Source organism: Lonchura striata, chromosome Z (assembly GCF_050655825.1).
Source record: "Lonchura striata isolate lonStrDom1 chromosome Z, ASM5065582v1, whole genome shotgun sequence".
Taxonomy (NCBI): Eukaryota; Metazoa; Chordata; class Aves; order Passeriformes; family Estrildidae; genus Lonchura; species Lonchura striata.
The window spans coordinates 66,714,248-66,731,671 of record NC_140740.1 but is presented as its reverse complement, the minus strand read 5'-3'; the positions used below and the strand labels follow the sequence as shown (position 1 = coordinate 66,731,671).

Sequence of the window (17,424 nt, the reverse complement as noted above, 5' to 3'; positions counted from 1 at the left end):
GCTGGGCTGCCGCCGGCTCCGTTCATACGTCGTCTGTACAGTGCTTTAAACCTTCAAATACAGAAACAAACCTCAAGCCGCTCACAAGAATAGGGAGCTAACAGCTACCTGGAAACGCGCTTGTTGGAAAAGAGGAAAGCTTTCCCTGCTTGCAGAAAAAGTGATCGGGAGATTAAAAACGTGGGTGTCTGGGATTTCGATGATGTTGTTTTGCTTCTATTTTCTCCTACAGTCTGCTACTAAAGAAGGTCTCTTTTCCCATACGGTGCATGCTGAAAGTCTCTAGCCAAATATCTCAGTAACGTCGATGGTGTAATTATGATATTGTTAGGCATTCCCGTATTGATATGCACCACTCTTAGCGTCTGATCTCCGAAATACACATCAAAGCAGTTTTTCAGTTTCTGACATGTTTAGAGAGCCTGTCCTGCAGGTAAGTAAAACATGAGGCTGTGGAAGGAGCTTGTTTTCGGGCTGAAAATGAGACTTTCACGTTTGGCTTCGAGTGGCAGAACGGCTGGAGCAGCATTACACTTGGCTGTGCAATTTGGCATTACCATGACCTAGTTCAAGCACTATATTCTGATGTGCCATGAGGAAGGTACAAAATTATTAAATCTCCCAACAACCCATCAAATCCCCTATAGAGCCCCCCCTCTGGACTCTATTTTTTTTTTTTTTTTCAAGCACTGACACTTCAGAACTTTCACCCTTCACCTCTTCGGGCAGATTTTTCTGTTTGATTATATTCATAATCTGATTTCTATTTGCCCTTACAAACGTGAAAATCAACCCCCTTCCAATACTGGGAGGGGCTGTTATTTTTAGCTCGTTCTCTGGAACAAAATGTTCCAACATTCTCTGCTTTGACTCTCACTGAGGCTTGACTACTCTTTGATATATAAGACTGTTGGTTATCCTTGTCAAAGTACCTGCTTTAGAAAATGGCTTCTTCAGCTTGGCAAGTCACTCTGAACTAAGTAGACAGCAGCATTTGCCTAACTAAAGAAACTTTTATAGTATTGCAGGAAAATACCCCAAATATTAAATATTAAAAACCATTAAAATTGTAAATCTACTCTAGGTGCTACCTTTATGATGTTATTTGATAGCGTGCCCAGCTATCAAAGTAAGTAAGAGGTGAGAAAAATATTTCAATGTTTTCTTGACTCCTCGACAGGTATATTTTGTCAGCACTTACTGAACAGTTTCAAGGAGTTCCATATGCACTTGATAAACATCACTAAAAATGTGAATCCGATTCAAATATCACTTAAATAGCCATGTTCCCCTCCTTCCCCCTCCTTCCTCCTCCCTTCCCAGTTGTAGTTCTGCAGCCACTGTTGCGGTTACAGAATATTGTAAAGTGTGTTTAAATATTCTTCAACCCTGCCCCCTTCCCTCCCGCGTCCACCGAGGAGTTCCAGATGACATTATTCCTATGTCTATTTTAAAAACCTCTCTTGGTGTTTAGCTACAAACCGTCCAACCTAAATGCAAATAGTGTTATAAAGGGATATATCAAAGTTGAAGAGAAATGAAAGGGAAAGAGAGATATGCACGTCTATCAAATGATGCTTCCTTAAGAGAGAATTACGTTGATCTAGACTTTAAAAGCTAGTGTCCTTGAGGTCATAATGCTGTACACATTGCTATGCACACACAGGTATAGTCTGAGGTGTAGGAGTTGTTACAGGAATTTTGAACTTCATGGCTGCAGATTTAGAAAGTTATTAGTTGCATCTGGACATCCGCATGCATTAGCAAAACCACTGCATTGAATCAAGTGCCTGAACATTGCAATCTTCTTCACAGGATTTTCTGTACCGCCAGAGTATAGCCGAGTTGGATGCCTTCCTTGGCCAGAGGCCAGTGGCTGAACAAAGTCAAATGAATAAAATAAGTGCAAAGTACTCTTCTTTGCAAAATCAGGGTGAAATGCACGTACAGGGAGCAGCTAGAAAAGAAGAAAAACCGAGTTTTGTAGCTCCAAATAATTACATTCTCGGCAACAGAACACCATCATTATTCACGAACAAAAGGGGCAAAATCCTGCTTGTATAGTGATTATTGTTATGACAAGGACCAATAACGCCTTTGTTATAAAAATAGGGTTTGTTAGGAAGAAATTGGCTGAGCAGCCATCCAAAGAAATATACCCTGTGCCTAACAAGCCTACTGTCTTCGTGATGTTTTGCGTTGCTAACCCCTCGTCCTTTTTCAAAAGTTGTGTGTTTTTTTTTTTTTCTTGTAATTATGCACATTGTTTTCCACTTACCCTAATTTCAGCACTAAGGCTTCGAAATTGCATAGAGAAGTAAGTTTTTTTTTTCATGCTCGTGCGCACAGATAAATTCGATACCGACTATTGCTGTGCAATAACACCTTGTGATTCTGTAGAGCCCACTCCTATATTAGAGCCTCTAATTCCTCTCTATTTTTAATTCATCTTAGTTGCTTTTTGATTTTTTTCTTTATCGAAGAACAGCGATCAGATCTTTTTTACAGTGCAACACTGACGTTGTTCTTCAAGTTAGGCGCCTTTTATTTGTATCTGCATTTACTTCCCTGTTACAACATCCCGCGGGACCGGTGTATTTAAAACAAGAGGACGGGCACACGCCCAGGGAGGCGCGGAGAGCACCGAGAGCTCGGGGGCAGCGGGGGTCCCGCCGCGGCACCGCCCGAGCAGCAGCGGCAGCCCCGGCACAGAGTGCGGCAGAAGCCTGAACCAGCGCCGGGCAGCACAGCGCTCCTCGCCGCCTCACTGGAACATGAAGCCCCTATAAAGAGGCTAGATTCAAAGCAAGGAGCCCACAAACACAGTTTGGGGATGACGGGTAGGGGGGGGACGTGCATCCACTGTTCACCACGGGAGCCTTCGGGAAGCTTGATTTCAACGCCGCGTCGTACTCGCTGCCGATGACCGGGGTGCGGGCGGGCGGGTTTGGCCAGGGCGACGGGCCCCGCGCACCTCCTCGCCATCGCCCGCCGCCTTTTCACGCACGCACAACCTCCGCCTCCGGGAGCATGGGGCAAGCCTCCCCAGACCTTACAGACCACTTCCCGCCGACTCAGGCCGGCGGGATCCCTGCGGTCGTCCCGTCCGACCCGTCAGCGGCTCCGTCCGCCTCCGGGCACCTGGCTGTCTCGGGGCAGCAGCGCAGCCCTCCTTTTCATCCGCGGACCGGCTCGAGGCTTTCCCGCATTTATTGCACGCCGGCGGAACCAGACCGCGCTGCCGAAGCCGGCGGGCGAGAGGCAGAGGTTTCCTGGCGGGGGCCAGCGGCAGACGGTCCCTTCGCCGGGGCGGGAACGCCGGCCGCACCGGGGGTGTGCGCTGCACCCCTGCTCGCCCCCACCCCAAAATCCATCTGCCGCCTTCCCCCGCAGCGCCGTGCCCGCCGGCGCGGCCTCGGCCGGCACGGCTTTTCGGGCGCCCCGGATTTCCACTCCCCTTGGGAAAACAGCCCCCGATCTGGCCAGCGGCCCTCGGTGTCCCGCGGCCGCCGGCGACACCCCCGAGCTGCCACGCGGGGCCAAGTCGCCCCCCAAGCCCCGGGCGCGGCACATGCGCGACCGCGCAGCGCTGCGCGGGCCCCGCGCGCCCCCTTGCGCCCCCGCCCCGGCCCGGGGCTGCCCTGTGTCCCCTGTGTCCCCTGTGTCCCCCGGGCCGGGGCTGCCCTGCCCTGTGTCCCCTCTGTCCCCTCTGTCCCCCGGGCCGGGGCTGCCCTGCCCTCTGTCCCCTCTGTCCCCTCTGTCCCCTCTGTCCCCTCTGTCCCCCGGCCCGGGGCTGCCCTGCCCTGTGTCCCCTGTGTCCCCTGTGTCCCCCGGGCCGGGGCTGCCCTGCCCTCTGTCCCCTCTGTCCCCTCTGTCCCCTCTGTCCCCTCTGTCCCCCGGGCCGGGGCTGCCCTGCCCTCTGTCCCCTCTGTCCCCTCTGTCCCTCGGCCCGGGGCTGCCCTGCCCTGTGTCCCCCGCCCCTCGGGCCGCAGCAGCTCCCCAGGGCAGCACTGTGGGCTCTCCCTGCGGCACCCCTCAAACGCTGGCTTGCTGGACTTCAGACCGTAAGCCTCACTTTACAGAATGGAAGCAATGGAAAAAATAGAGTTTATAGGCTCTTTTGAAATAATTAAATTCTTGCTCTGGACTCTTGAGTGCCGGGCAATGAGCATAGACACAAGTTTGTATTGAGGCTCTAGAATTCGCGTTAGTTTTTAATTAACTGAGGCATGGTGTGAGCTTAAAACTGTTTACTGGGTATCACTGCATGCTGCTTCTTCATTAAACTGAAAAATAACTTTCTATGGAATCATTTTGGCAGAGAGTCTGATGCCTGCAGAGATCTCTACTCAGAACTTTTCCACAAAGATGTCAGTTTCCTGCAGTCTTAAACTTTTGCACCATGTGCTCCAGGATGCCATCTCATCATGAACAGATATCATTGTTTGCTGGGAACCTACACCCCCATCCTTTCCCTGATTTCTTAATCAGCTCAAATCTAACATCAATTGGCTGCTTATAGGTCATCACTGTTACTAACTCAGTCATGCAATCAGATCTTCAAAGTCAGCCAGGTGGCCCGTGATGACCCATTTCAGAAAACAGAGCTGTTTCACCAGTATGCCACTGCCTCCACAAGGGACAGTGTGCCACACCTGATCTCTATTCTGTTGTAAGCAGATAAGCTTGGCAGAGTTGTGCAACCCACCAAAATGGAGAGCATCAGCTCCTACCATAGCTATGAAATAAAATGCAGTTCTCCCCTTACTACAGAATTTTAATAATGGAAATTTAGACTGAAATCTAAAATCAAATTCCTTGACTGACATACATGTGACCAAAGTAAAGAGGCATCTTCAAGAATAAGAGGAAATGGGACCTAATAACAAAGGATGAAGTACCTTGATTTCTTTTTGAAGGTTGAGGAGCGCCATGGTAATGGCCTATCACCACTTTAATAGCAATGGGAAGAAGAAAGGAAGATGGTATTTTTTCCTTGCTATTTGAATCTGTCCATCCCTAATTTCCCTGTGATTCCAGACATAGTAGCTATCTGGGAATTTGTCCTGCACCTTTGGGAACTGAGGAACATATGGCCTACTTAGAGATGACAGGTGGGGCAAGGATGACTCTTCTGATGCCTGCTGTTAGAGAAGCCAAATTAGATTTTGGTGTAATTTATCAGAGCTGGAGGCCACCCCATATTATAGTAGTTGTCCTAGTTATACTTATGGTCACAGTATGCCATACTTTTTTATGCTAATTTCCTTCCCTTTGTGGCCCACAAAAGGAAAGAAATGAATAACGGTGTTTCTAGTCCACCAATAACTGCTGAATACCTAAGAGCCAGTATCAAGTGTGAATAAAGACCTCTCACAGGGACTCCAGCAAGTCCAGTCACCACATAGGCTGTCATGTCTCTGCACACAAAAATTTCCTCAGACCAGAGCACAGCAGCAGAGATGAAAGGTTGTGAAAGGGTTACTCAAGACTTAGTCCTATGCACAAGGCTCCACCCCATCTGTTAATGGGGGATGTTCAACACATATTTCTGGGCTTAACTCACAGTATCTTAACATTACCCCTGGGATGAAATATACCCTCTTTTATGAGCTCAGGAGTGGTAAAATCAGAATTCTGGTGAAGCATGCAGAGGTCATCCTAATTCATAAATATGAAATGGGTTCCCGCAAAAAATGATTTGTCATGTTTTGTTACCATATTTTTGGATTGCCATGATTTTCTATGGGTTTTTTGTTTGTTTGTTTGCTTGTTTGTTTGTTTGTTTTTATGGGAGTTCATTTCTAGGGAATTTTATACTCCTCCCTGCCCTGGTCAAGATTCTAGTATGCAAAGTGAGGTTTGTTTTCATTTTATACTTTTGTGATTCACCTCTCATAGGGCTTTTGGATTCTGAGGGAGAAGAACCTCCCCTATAACGTTAAGGCAGGGGCCAACAGAAAGGAAAAGAGAAAAGTATATTTTTTTACATTTTCCCAGTCCTTGTGAAGCCTACTTAGATCAAATCACATGGCAACTCTGAAAAGCCTACTGATACTGTATCTTATGTGGTTTGAGCATTTTTCATTTCTTTTCTTTAGATCCTCTTCACATCCACACCTAAGGATATGAGTAAGACAGTGTGGTAGTGTAGCCTCCATAGAATCACAGAATAGTTTGAGTTGGAAGGGATCTTTTAAATGTTCACTAGTTCACCCCTCTTCAATGAGGAGGAACATCTTCAACTAGACTTTCAAGACTGTTTGTCTTTGAATAGTACATCAGATTTACTACCTCACTCTGCACCCACAGCAGACCACATCATAAGGCTACCTACATTATTTCTCAAGTGACCTGACCTAGCCTTTGCTTTTATTCTACAAATAAATTATTTCATCATGCCTGAAAGGGAGAGATGCAGCATTCATGGGGGACTCAGTATGATGACCCCCACCATGTCTTCATAAAAATGGTACTAATTGGTCTGCAAGTAAAGTTTAAAAGCACAGAGCCCAAGCAAGCTCTACTGTTGATGAGATGAATCTGTGTTTGCCAGAGGTTTTCTAGTTAGTCCTCAGAACAAAGAACGTAGCTTTGTTATTAAAAAATTCCCTGTATCATTCCTGAAAAGGCAGCCAGAATTAGTGCTAACTGGTATTTTATTTCTGAGGCAAGCTCTGCTGAACAGATGATACTGAGCAGGAGGGAATTGTTCAAACATCTGTCTTTGTGACAGAATTGGAAACTTCTGAGATGATTCCCCATAAATTCAGATATAAAGAAAAATGAACAGGCTGATTTTAGGGAAAGTATGATTAAGGAAAAAAAAAACAAAACCAAAACAAACAAAAAAGGTTTGAGTTCTTAGACTATGAAAGATTTTTTACTAGTAAACAGAACATGTACTCTCAGACATTTCTTTGTAATTTCATTCCATCTGTTAGACATGTAAGTATTAAGACTGCTACTCTAATTTTTTCAGTAGAAAGGAATAAAAGTTAATGTATTTCTCTTTTTTCACTAAGGGAAAGAAGTGAGAAGTGAATATAGACTAAAGATATATTCATGGCAGTTTGCTGTCATTTTGCACAATTCCAGAAGTGTATGTAAAATGGAAAGTACAGGCCAATAAAAGTAATTTTCTGAGTCCTATTAGCTGCCAAATTGAATCACAATATACAGTTAGTTGGAAATCTGCAAGATTTCACACCCAGTTCTACTGGACTTAAATTTTAATTTGCCATGAGAACAAAACCTCTAATTGCAAGCAGAAGCAGCTTATTACATCTTTTATGTGAGTCTGACTCACACATTGACCAAACTGTAAGGAAATAATTTTCCTTTGCATAGAGATGATGATCCCACTTGGATGTTCTGTACCTAAGAATTCCTCACAATTTACTAATAAGAAACAGAAAATGTGAGGAAATTATCTTCACCTGTTTCTCTCACCCATAAAGCCCAAAATAGACAACGTGTTAGAGGAATTGCATACCCTTGCACCTTCTCCAGTTAACTCCTCTTGCACAGTCTTCATCTAGCAAGCTATTAAGGAAAAGAAATATATGGGGAGAGGAACTTTTATATCTCAGATATCAGTGAAAGGATTGTATTAAATGCAGGGGAAGACAGAAAAAGAGTAGAGTTAGGAGTTAGAAGGGTAAAGGGAAAAATGGGGGAAAGGGCGCCTACTGAGACTGCTCTCTCCAGACATTCATGATCAAAGCCCACCACTGCCATTAGGCAATCAATCTGCAGTTGCATACATAAAACTTTGGCAGTGTATAGTCTCCACTGCTTTCAACAGAGGCTTTAGACATCTGAAACTGGGCACTCTCCCAAAATTTAGATCCAGTTGCACTGTACATTCCAGAGAAGGCAGCATCAAATCAGAGGCCCTCTTTTACCCATGTTATTTTCAAGCTGAAGTGTATAAAAAGTTATGCTCCAACCTCTCCATTTAACCTCTTGGGTTGACTATGTATGTGTCCTCCTACTTCATAAAATGGCATGCACTTTTAATAGGCAATTGCTGGCTAAATGCATGGTTGTTTTAGGAGAGAATACTGGTAATGTGTGCCTTTCTTTCCTGACTAATTCTTTCCAAGATCATTCAGTTGCCTATTGACTTCTTAATTTTGCAAACAGAAATCTACTTTGGTATCACATCTTATAGGTGTAATGTACATTGTTTCTTAAGATAAGTGACTGAATCTCCTGATTGTTTTACTTTTCAGCTTTTAAACCTTTCTGTCTTTTTCTGGTAGGACATTCTCCTAGACTTCATTCAAAACCAGCACTAACAACCAGCCAAAGTTTTAGCAGCTTTCTAATTCTTACTCACACCAAAGCCAGAGGTTTCTCAAGCAGCTGCACTGGATTTCTTGCAGAAAGATATACTCAAAGGAATTCTGCAGTCACAATCAAAGTACAGAATGCAGCCTCAGTTGCTTAATCTTAGTCTATTTACCTATATCTCTAGATCCTTTTGAATTCTTCTGATAAAACACATCTTTACAAATAACTTAATCTCTGTATATCTGAAGAATACAGAGGCTGCCCTACATTTACTAGATTTTACAATTACAGAGTATTAAATTTCTTAACTATCTATCTATCTAATTATATATCTATCTTCCATTCCATTATCTGAAAAAAATGCTGTAACTGTAAATATACGGGATATTTGCTGAACTCTTCCACAGCCACAGAAATGCCCTGTGAAATGTGCAGCCCTCAGTGAAGTTCTGCAGAAGAGATCCTTCCACAAGAAAAAGTCAGAGACCAAACACTACTTAATAGGATACACATAGAAGTGTGGTGAGATCCAGAGCATGCCCATGAAATCATCTGTTTATTTATGATAAGAAACTCACTTCCTCTTGGATAATCTCAGGATTGCTTTTGTTAAACCCTTGGCAGCTTAAAAGTCATCTTGCTTACTAGTGTCTGAGCCTTCTTCCTTTCTCTTTTTGTCTCTCTTCCCCATACAAGGGCCCCCTCTCTTCACTCAGCTCCCACTCTCCCTCTCAAATGACATTCTTTTGGTACTTGTCTGCACAAACAGCACAAGGCCCAGGCTGTGCTTCTGAAAGCCAGGAATAATGCCTTAGTCTTTTGCAGTGATTGATGCACTATCCATGGAGAATGCTGTGCCATGGTCAGAGAGGTTCACAAAGCCATGCAATATTAAGCTACCTGCTGATCTACTTTTTACTTGCACTGTAACTTAAACAGATAAAATTTGGTGGATGCTCCATGACTATATAGTCATTTTTGATGTTATTGTGAAGCTGTAGCTCAAGATTTCAAGTCAGATTCAGACAAGGAATTACACACAATTACACACCTGTGTTTCAAAAATGTTTATATTTAATATTTAAAGCAACTAAAACTGGAATAAAATATTTTGCTTGAACAGATCTACAAGACAAGTCTTTAGTATAGGCAGAGCTGCCTAGTCTAATGAAACACACAAATAACCTTATTTTGATTAGTATATCTAGGGAGCTCCAAAGCAGGTCATATTTCCTGTCCTAAACCTTTGGCTTGACATTACACAAGTATGTTCTGTGTGTATCCAAAGACTAGAATACAGCCCAAGATGTTAATACTTGCCCAACGTGGGTGAGTAGAGACATTGTGCTTCACATTATGCCTCAGCCTGCACCTGAGGCATGCAGACATGTATTACAAGACAAGTTCTAAAGGGTTCACTGAGGATTGGGGAGGGAAAAAAATATAGTAGAAATTGGAGAGTTTTAAATCCTATATTGAAAACCTTGATCCAAACATACTGAGAGGCAGCTCAGGAAAAGCTTTGTTGATAATTCATTGAGGAATTAACTTGCTCCTCTTCTCTGGTTTTGATTTTGTGTAAGGAAAGCTTAACCCTTAGGACATTGAAATTTTACCAAATCACCAAACAAGTAGTTGGAGCCCAGCTGGATTTCAGTCAGAAAGTCTCCTGGGCAAACTAGAGTTTTGAAGGTAATAAGGTAATTGCAATATTAATTTATATAGATAATTAAACAATTTAGTTAATTTATACTTGCTAATTATATGCTATATTCTATTTTTCTGTATGTCTAAGCCTCATGAGTAAAACATGAAATTACTCTGTGAAGCTCGCAAAGGTTTTCCAAGTTTCAACAAAATATTGCCATCTACTGTTAGTATAATAATAATAATGATAGTGCTAAATAAAACTTAAATGGGTGAAACAAGCACTGTAATTGTGGAAGAACTTTGTGGTTATTTGCATCCTATTTTGCTGATGCACAAGGGACTTTTCTTTGAATGCACAGGCAATAATGTGTTCGTAAATCCTTCTGTATGTCAGAAGGAGAATAGAGTTCATTGTTTGCAAGACCTCATTATTATTACTTTTCAGCTCTAAAAATGTTGTAATAGTTTCCAGAACTAGCATTTATGGTATTCAGTATGTTGAGAGAAAATAAATAGGCTTAATTGAAAAGTTTGTTTGAAATGTTCCTCATCTATGCTTTTTTAAATTTTTTTGACCGAGTACCCAGAAAAGTGATAGTGTCTTGCATAGCAGATTGCTAAATATTTTACTTCTCTTATTAAAAATTAAAAGTGCCCACATACATACATGCATGCACCCCTTACTGAAAAATGCATAAGGGATATATCAAGGTCCGGCAGGAGTATCTTAACTAAGGACATAAAGGCCTATCTGTTTCAGACTGCTTCTGAGCTGACAATAGCAAATCTACTGTCAGTCTCTTGTGTTGTATACAGCTGAAACAGTTTAAAATTGGTTATAAGTCTCAAAGAGGAAATTATCTCTGAAGCACCAAAAGTGAAGGCAATGTAGTTTTTTCCCATCCATGATGCTGGAGCAGGACGATCCCAAACAATATGGGATCTCTGTATTCCTGCTGTGTGGACCTTAACTGGTATACCTATTTTCTCATGCCCCATATTTGCTCATTAAAAAGAACCCACTGAATTTTGTGCATCATATTTTGATGGAATAGTAAAATCTATCCCCCTAACAAACCCTAACATGTTTTAAACAGAACTTCCTATAACTTCAAAAAAAACTTTGTTCATATGTTCTTATATTACAGTCTCAAAGAAACAAACGCAGCTGCCTGTCACAGGTATGAGCTGTGAAAAGGTCAGAGGCTGTCCATACTATCTAGAACAGAAGGAATGTAAATACAGAAAGAGCAAAACCTATGGCTGGTGTCATGCAGTGCCACCTGCACTTGAAGCTGTGAATTGTAAGTGACTTTTCAGTAAGGTTGAGGAGACTTAGTGTTGCTTCTGATGGAGCATTGACCTAGAATGGCTCTTGATCAGATGTATAACACAGATATAAAATGGAGGGAATATTAGTCATGTTTATTGTTTCAAAGTATGCTTATTCAAGGTACTGGAAAGTGAACTTCTGTGATGTAAGTTCTGATTCAGCAGACAAGTGCAGTTGTGTGAGGCTCAGTCTGGAATGCACTATGTTGAGAAACATAGAGCAGTAGCCCTGGCCCCTGGAACTCTGTGATAGCTTTTTTTACCATTGTGTTTCAGCCAAAAGCAGTTTCAGAAATAGCATACAGGTCTCTTTGTTAATAGGTTATGCAAAACAGGCCAAAGTGCCAAGAACATTTTGAGAAAAAAAAGGATAGAGTTAGGAAAGCCCATACTCAGCAGGAGTTGATATGATCAGGGTACAGGAAGAGCAGCAATAAGGGATTCTATGGAAAAGTTTTAAGACTCCCAGTGAGATCTTTGCCTTGATTTTTTACTAGATGTGTTTTTCTTCAGGTCCCTAAGCCCATTATCACAGCCTTGGAAAATGAAACGTGGCCCAGGGTAAGGGAGGGTGAAGTACAGGACTGCTTAAGGAGGCTGGATGCAACAACCCCATGAGACCAGTTGGAATGCCCCTCAGGATGTTGTGGGAGCTGGCTGATGCCCCTGTGACATACTCTGCAACCTTCAAATTATCATGGTGTTTCAGAGAGAGGTTTCTGATGACTTGAGAAAGGTAAACAATGTATAGCCTTGTTCAAAAGGGTCAAGAAGGTGGGTCTAAGGATATCAAGCTGGCCAGCCTCACCTTAGGTCCGTGGTAAGATTATGAAGCAAATCCTCTGGGAAGCCATGTCCAGATGACGGAAGGAGAATAAAGTGATTGGGAGTATGGACAAATCAAACCAGGCTGGCTGGATTGCCTTCTGTAACATCCCATGTAGACAAGAGGTAAGAAGTGGATGCTGTTTCGTCAGCTCAGTGAGGCCTTCCAAGCAATCTCCTGTAGTATATTCACAGATGGATTGGTGAGATATAGATACCACAGACAAACTATACAGTAGGTAGAAAAGTTTCTGGATGGCCAGGCTCATAAAGTAATTATGAGCCAGAATTATGAAATCTGCCGCTGGGTACTTGTGACATTGCGCAGGAATCAGTCAAGGACTAGGAAGTGTTTAAAGGAATATTTTACTTATAGATTTTGTAAGTATGAATCTTTTGAGTCTAAATAAAAAGCAAAATTTTCTAAACTTCAGACTCTTTAAGAAACTGAATCAAAACATATGCTATAATTTTTTTACTTTTTTGGCCCTCCTAAGATGTTTTCCTTTCTTTGATATTGATTCTTGTGTTATATTTGTCAGTCTGTAACTGTCAATCTGGTGAGACAAGACTGGCCATATCAAACTATTGCTAGATGTAATGAAGAAAGCATCTTACTACACATGAAAAGAAATGTCTTTTGCCAATAGTTTTTCACTTTGCCATCCTTTACTGTGGCTGTCCTAATCCCAAACACTTTTGAGAGGTGTCCTGCATTAGCTTGAGTGCCTTTTCAGTGGTAGCAGTAAAAATTGCTTTAGAATTAAAAAAAACCCTAGCTATTATTTACCTAGTGCTGGTGATAGGTTGGCTGCTGGACACAACAACAAAAAAATTCAAATTTTTTAAATAATCAAATTTTGGCACAATCAAATTTCCTGTACTTTTAAAAATTTAATTTCTTTTCACAGAAAGGAGTGACTTTCTAATCACTAGTGAACAACACAGGTCTTGAGAAAGAGTTATTTGTCCCTTTGGACCCAGGAGTCCTCATCAGTGCTCCAGCATTCCCTGTAGATAATACTTGCACATATTTTCCTTTAAATGGTATTTTTAACAGGCACAAAGAATAAGAAAATTTGCTTTCCTGAAATGAATGGCAAAGCCCCAGTCACTGTCTGGTCCTCATCCACAGGACCTAGGCAAATTCATATTCTTTTCTGCAGATCCAGCAGAGGGAGCTTGTTTTACCCAGAAAAAAAAAAAAAGGTCAATTGAAATAGCAAGTAGTTTAAATTTTAGGGAATGAAAACATTGCCGAACCACATGAAAAAACTCAAAATTATATGAAACAAGTTATTAAGTCTTAACAGACAAATAATTTGGAACGGTTTTCATGCACAATTGTGTAGTCTAATAATACAATGTAAAAACTCTAAACCAAACAAAAACAAGCCAAAACAAAACAAAACAAAAAACAAATCAGCAAAGCCCACAGTCTGTGTTTCACTGTTATAACATTTTCATTGTGCTACATGTTTAATCAAAATGAAGTCTAAAACCTGGATGAGGTCTGTCATTTCAGTTATTGTAAAAATGTATGTCATGAGAGGCATGGCATTTACCTCTTTCTGCTTAAATTATTATTTGTATAGGGCAACAGCACCTAAGTAAAACTATGAAATTGTATTGGTTAATACATAGGAAGGCTTTAAATACTTACAACCTATTATCATTGCTCAGACTGTTGTTAAGCATTTAAGTCACATTTAGGAGCATGTGCTGCTGCAGTTAAAATTATACAGCTGTTGTGGTTTACCTTCTTTCATTTTTTTCATCTAAGATTAGAAAAGCATCTTTCTATCAGCCATGATCATTTACTTTATTGCCTTATTTTACAGCTATTAAAAATAATGTTGTCTGGATTTCACAAATATGAAAAAGAAGGATTTATTGTTAGATGCCCTGCTGAAGACTGGGCAAGAACAGAGAAGAGAAATCAAATATCTGGGCTCTATTTGGTTTGTTCTCCCCAGAAAATATCACAGCAATGACTGTAGAGTGAGGACACTGATAGCGTGCTGCAAAATGGGGGAACATAAGGTCAGGTTTGATAAACATTTCTTAGTATTGGTTATTACAGAAGAAGTGATTACTTACCTCTTGCTTACATTAACCTTTTCAGGTTAAATCCATTTAAGGCAACTTATATAATTATTTTTTGTAACTGCTTGGTTGCATAAATATCAGGATACTATAGCTGTAATTGCTACTAATGCGTCCCAAACAGAGTTATTTAATTATGCTTAGGAATATATCTGATTTTGAAATCACACTGACATATCATTTATATTATTAATATCTCAATATCATAGGCAATGTACTATCTCTTCTGAGAAACAGATTTTCTAACATTAAGAAATTATGTTCTCACAGTGCCTATGAGAGTCAATTTACAGGTGTGTTCTAGTTTTGGCCAGGACCTGGATGTTTATTCCATACTACCTTAATCATTGCCAGGGGAGGGGGCAAGGTACTCACTGTCTTCTGAGAAGAAGGGTGAAAATACTGTGCCATTTCCTGCTATTGTTCTTTGTCTCTAGGTCTATGGGGAGCATTTTTGCATTTGGATTACCCTCTTTTCCATACTTTTGATTTTAATACTGTTGCTTTTACTATTGTTGCTATTGTTTTCTTATCTCATTGCTGTTTAAAGTAAATTGTTCATATCTCAATCCATGGTCTTCACCTTTTGTACCTCCAAATCTCAACTCCATCCTGCCCAGTGACAAGGGGAAGGGTACAAAGGGAGTGAATGAGCTGATTTGGGAGAGTCTCAGTGGGGCACTGAGTGGGGAAATACCATTCCTAAACCACGATAAGAGCCTGCTTAGAGGATCACCACAAGGCTGGTTATGCCCGTGGTTATGCCCTGGTTGTAATCTCTGGTGAGTGTAGCAGTGAGGAGAGATGGCAGCAGGAAAACCAGTTCAATTACGAAAAAAACAGGATGTGAAACTGCAATCACTTTACAGCCCCAAACTTTATAAAACCTCTTTCCTCATCACATATTTAAGACGATTCTAATGTACATCAAAAAGGGAAAGAAAGGAACATGGTAGGAATTATGTGGCTAACAACACTACTGCTTACAGAGAAACCTGGTGTCACTTTCCTTTTGGCAACATGTACAACTATTTTCTTTTTTTTCCCAAAGAAATTATGTATTAAAAGCAAATTTTCAATGAAACAAATCAGATCATATAAATGAAAATCAGAATTTCCCAAATATTCAAAATGTAGATACTATTGGTTAAAACACTGTGAAATAACAATTCTCTCTTTTTAGCATCATTAATAACACTGAACAGATTTTATTAGTTTAAAATTAATTTCTGATGTTTCGTTTATAATCAAGCCTCATTTGATTATAAATGACTCATTTTTAACCTGGTAATATTTTAACATTTTGTTATTTCACACATATCAATTGACCAATTGTTTGAGTTTTTCTAAAAATAGGTATTCTCTAAAAATGTTCAAATGTTTCTCGGACTATTCAAATGCAGAGCACGGGGTCATGAATTGAATTTCTACAGGAAGTCAGAAGCTTGACATTATTGTGCCTGTTTCTTATGAGCTCTTGCTAGCTAAATCTTAATTACTAGAAAAATTTAAATGACATAATTTTTGTTCTCTGTAGCTTTGGATCATAACAAAACATCATGAATATGAGATCTTAACCACTTTTAGTTGCATGTAGAATCTTAAATAAGACAAATGATGGTTTCTTTTCGATGATGTATCTGTGGGGTTTGGTAGAAATTTTATGGTTTATTTAATTGTTTGCATTCAGGTAAAATAAAAGACCACATCATGAAATATAATGTCTTTTGAACTTTAGGAATGAAAATTGTACAAAGTTCTGCTACCTCCAGTGTCTTAAAGGCCACTGTTACAAGTGGCTCTCATTCTGTCTTCCCCTGAGCACACTTTCCTTACTCCAAATAGCATGTTGAAGAAGTAATTTGCACTACAAAATCTGACCATAATAATCTCAATACCCTTGTTTTAATGCTAGCTAACCTAATAATTTTTAAAGTCTTCTGTTTTGTTACCAAGAATAGAAAATACATTTCTGTATGTTTTATACTTCAGGTTGTTGAGCTGGTTACTTAGGTAGCTTTCACCACACTGCACCCAATATATAAGGGTCCCAAGTGAATTAACAAAAGCTATCTCCAGAAAGATAAAATGATACATTAAATAAAAGAAAGCAAAAATTACAATAGCTTTTCATTTCAATACTAGAAGTCTCACAGCAGCAGGAAAACTGCTAGCATGTTTGTGGTCAACATCTGACAGTTGCCAACGGGATGATATCTACAGGGAAATGAATTTGAGTACTCATGGATACCCTGCTGCATGGCTGTTATGCCATTGACTATTTTACTAGCTTGATGCTTTGATGCTTGATGCTTTAGATGGTGTCATCAGCATCATACAGAATGAACTTGTGATATATTTATAATATACATTCCATATGCTTGTGAAGTTGTTTAAAAATTTATAAGGAAATTATAAGGAATTTATAAGGAAAACATCAAAAATAGATGAGAAAAGAGTTTTTGACAGCCAAATAACAGCTACAATAATCCTGTCTAGATTATGCACAGGGATTTGAACATGGGATGTCTAGAACAATGTTCTGGTGAGAAACATTGGTAACAGGAGTGGTAATATATCCCTAAAAAGGCTTAGAGAAGAAACCTGAAAGTATCTATACAGAAGGTGAAGCACCATTTCAATAAAAATTATACAAAATTTGATAATTTTGCACAGAAGTTCACATAATTTATCTGTTTATGGACCATCTTGTCTTTTACTAATCTCTTATTACTTGTATTATGACATGATTTTACACTGGAAATCATGATCTACCAGCAGCAGCTGAAAGACAGGAGGAATCTATGTGAACCATCCATTTTTTAGGAACTGGTAGATTTATTTGTTTGTTTGTTTCCTGAAACAGAAATGAGTGCAGTCTGATAGCTGAAGATAAAAGCTTAGCTGTAGCACCGAAATATGTACAGTTGCTCCAGCCACAGGTGCCATGAGCTGGCAGTAGTAGGCAAATGTGGCTGCCATCACATACCTACTCTTTCAGGAGCACAGAGCAAGGATCCTCGGCAGAGATTGGTACTGCTTCTGATACAGGCATTTCTGCTGTCTGCTAGGAATGGCAATGTATTGCTAGAAGGATTATACTGTACTCCTATGCTGCTCATGACTATTCATGTACTAGAGGAATTAAGGAACTACCCATTAGGATTAAGATTTCAGGAAACCCGCAAAGTGTTTTGAACTGAAGAAGCACAG

At 40.6% G+C, this 17,424-nt stretch overlaps 1 long non-coding RNA gene across 1 annotated transcript in view; it reads left to right on the top strand.

Moving 5' to 3' along the window:
- Positions 1-17,424, top strand: part of LOC146763874 (uncharacterized) — a 40,023-nt gene that overhangs the window by 12,662 nt on the left and 9,937 nt on the right. The window lies entirely within an intron of this gene.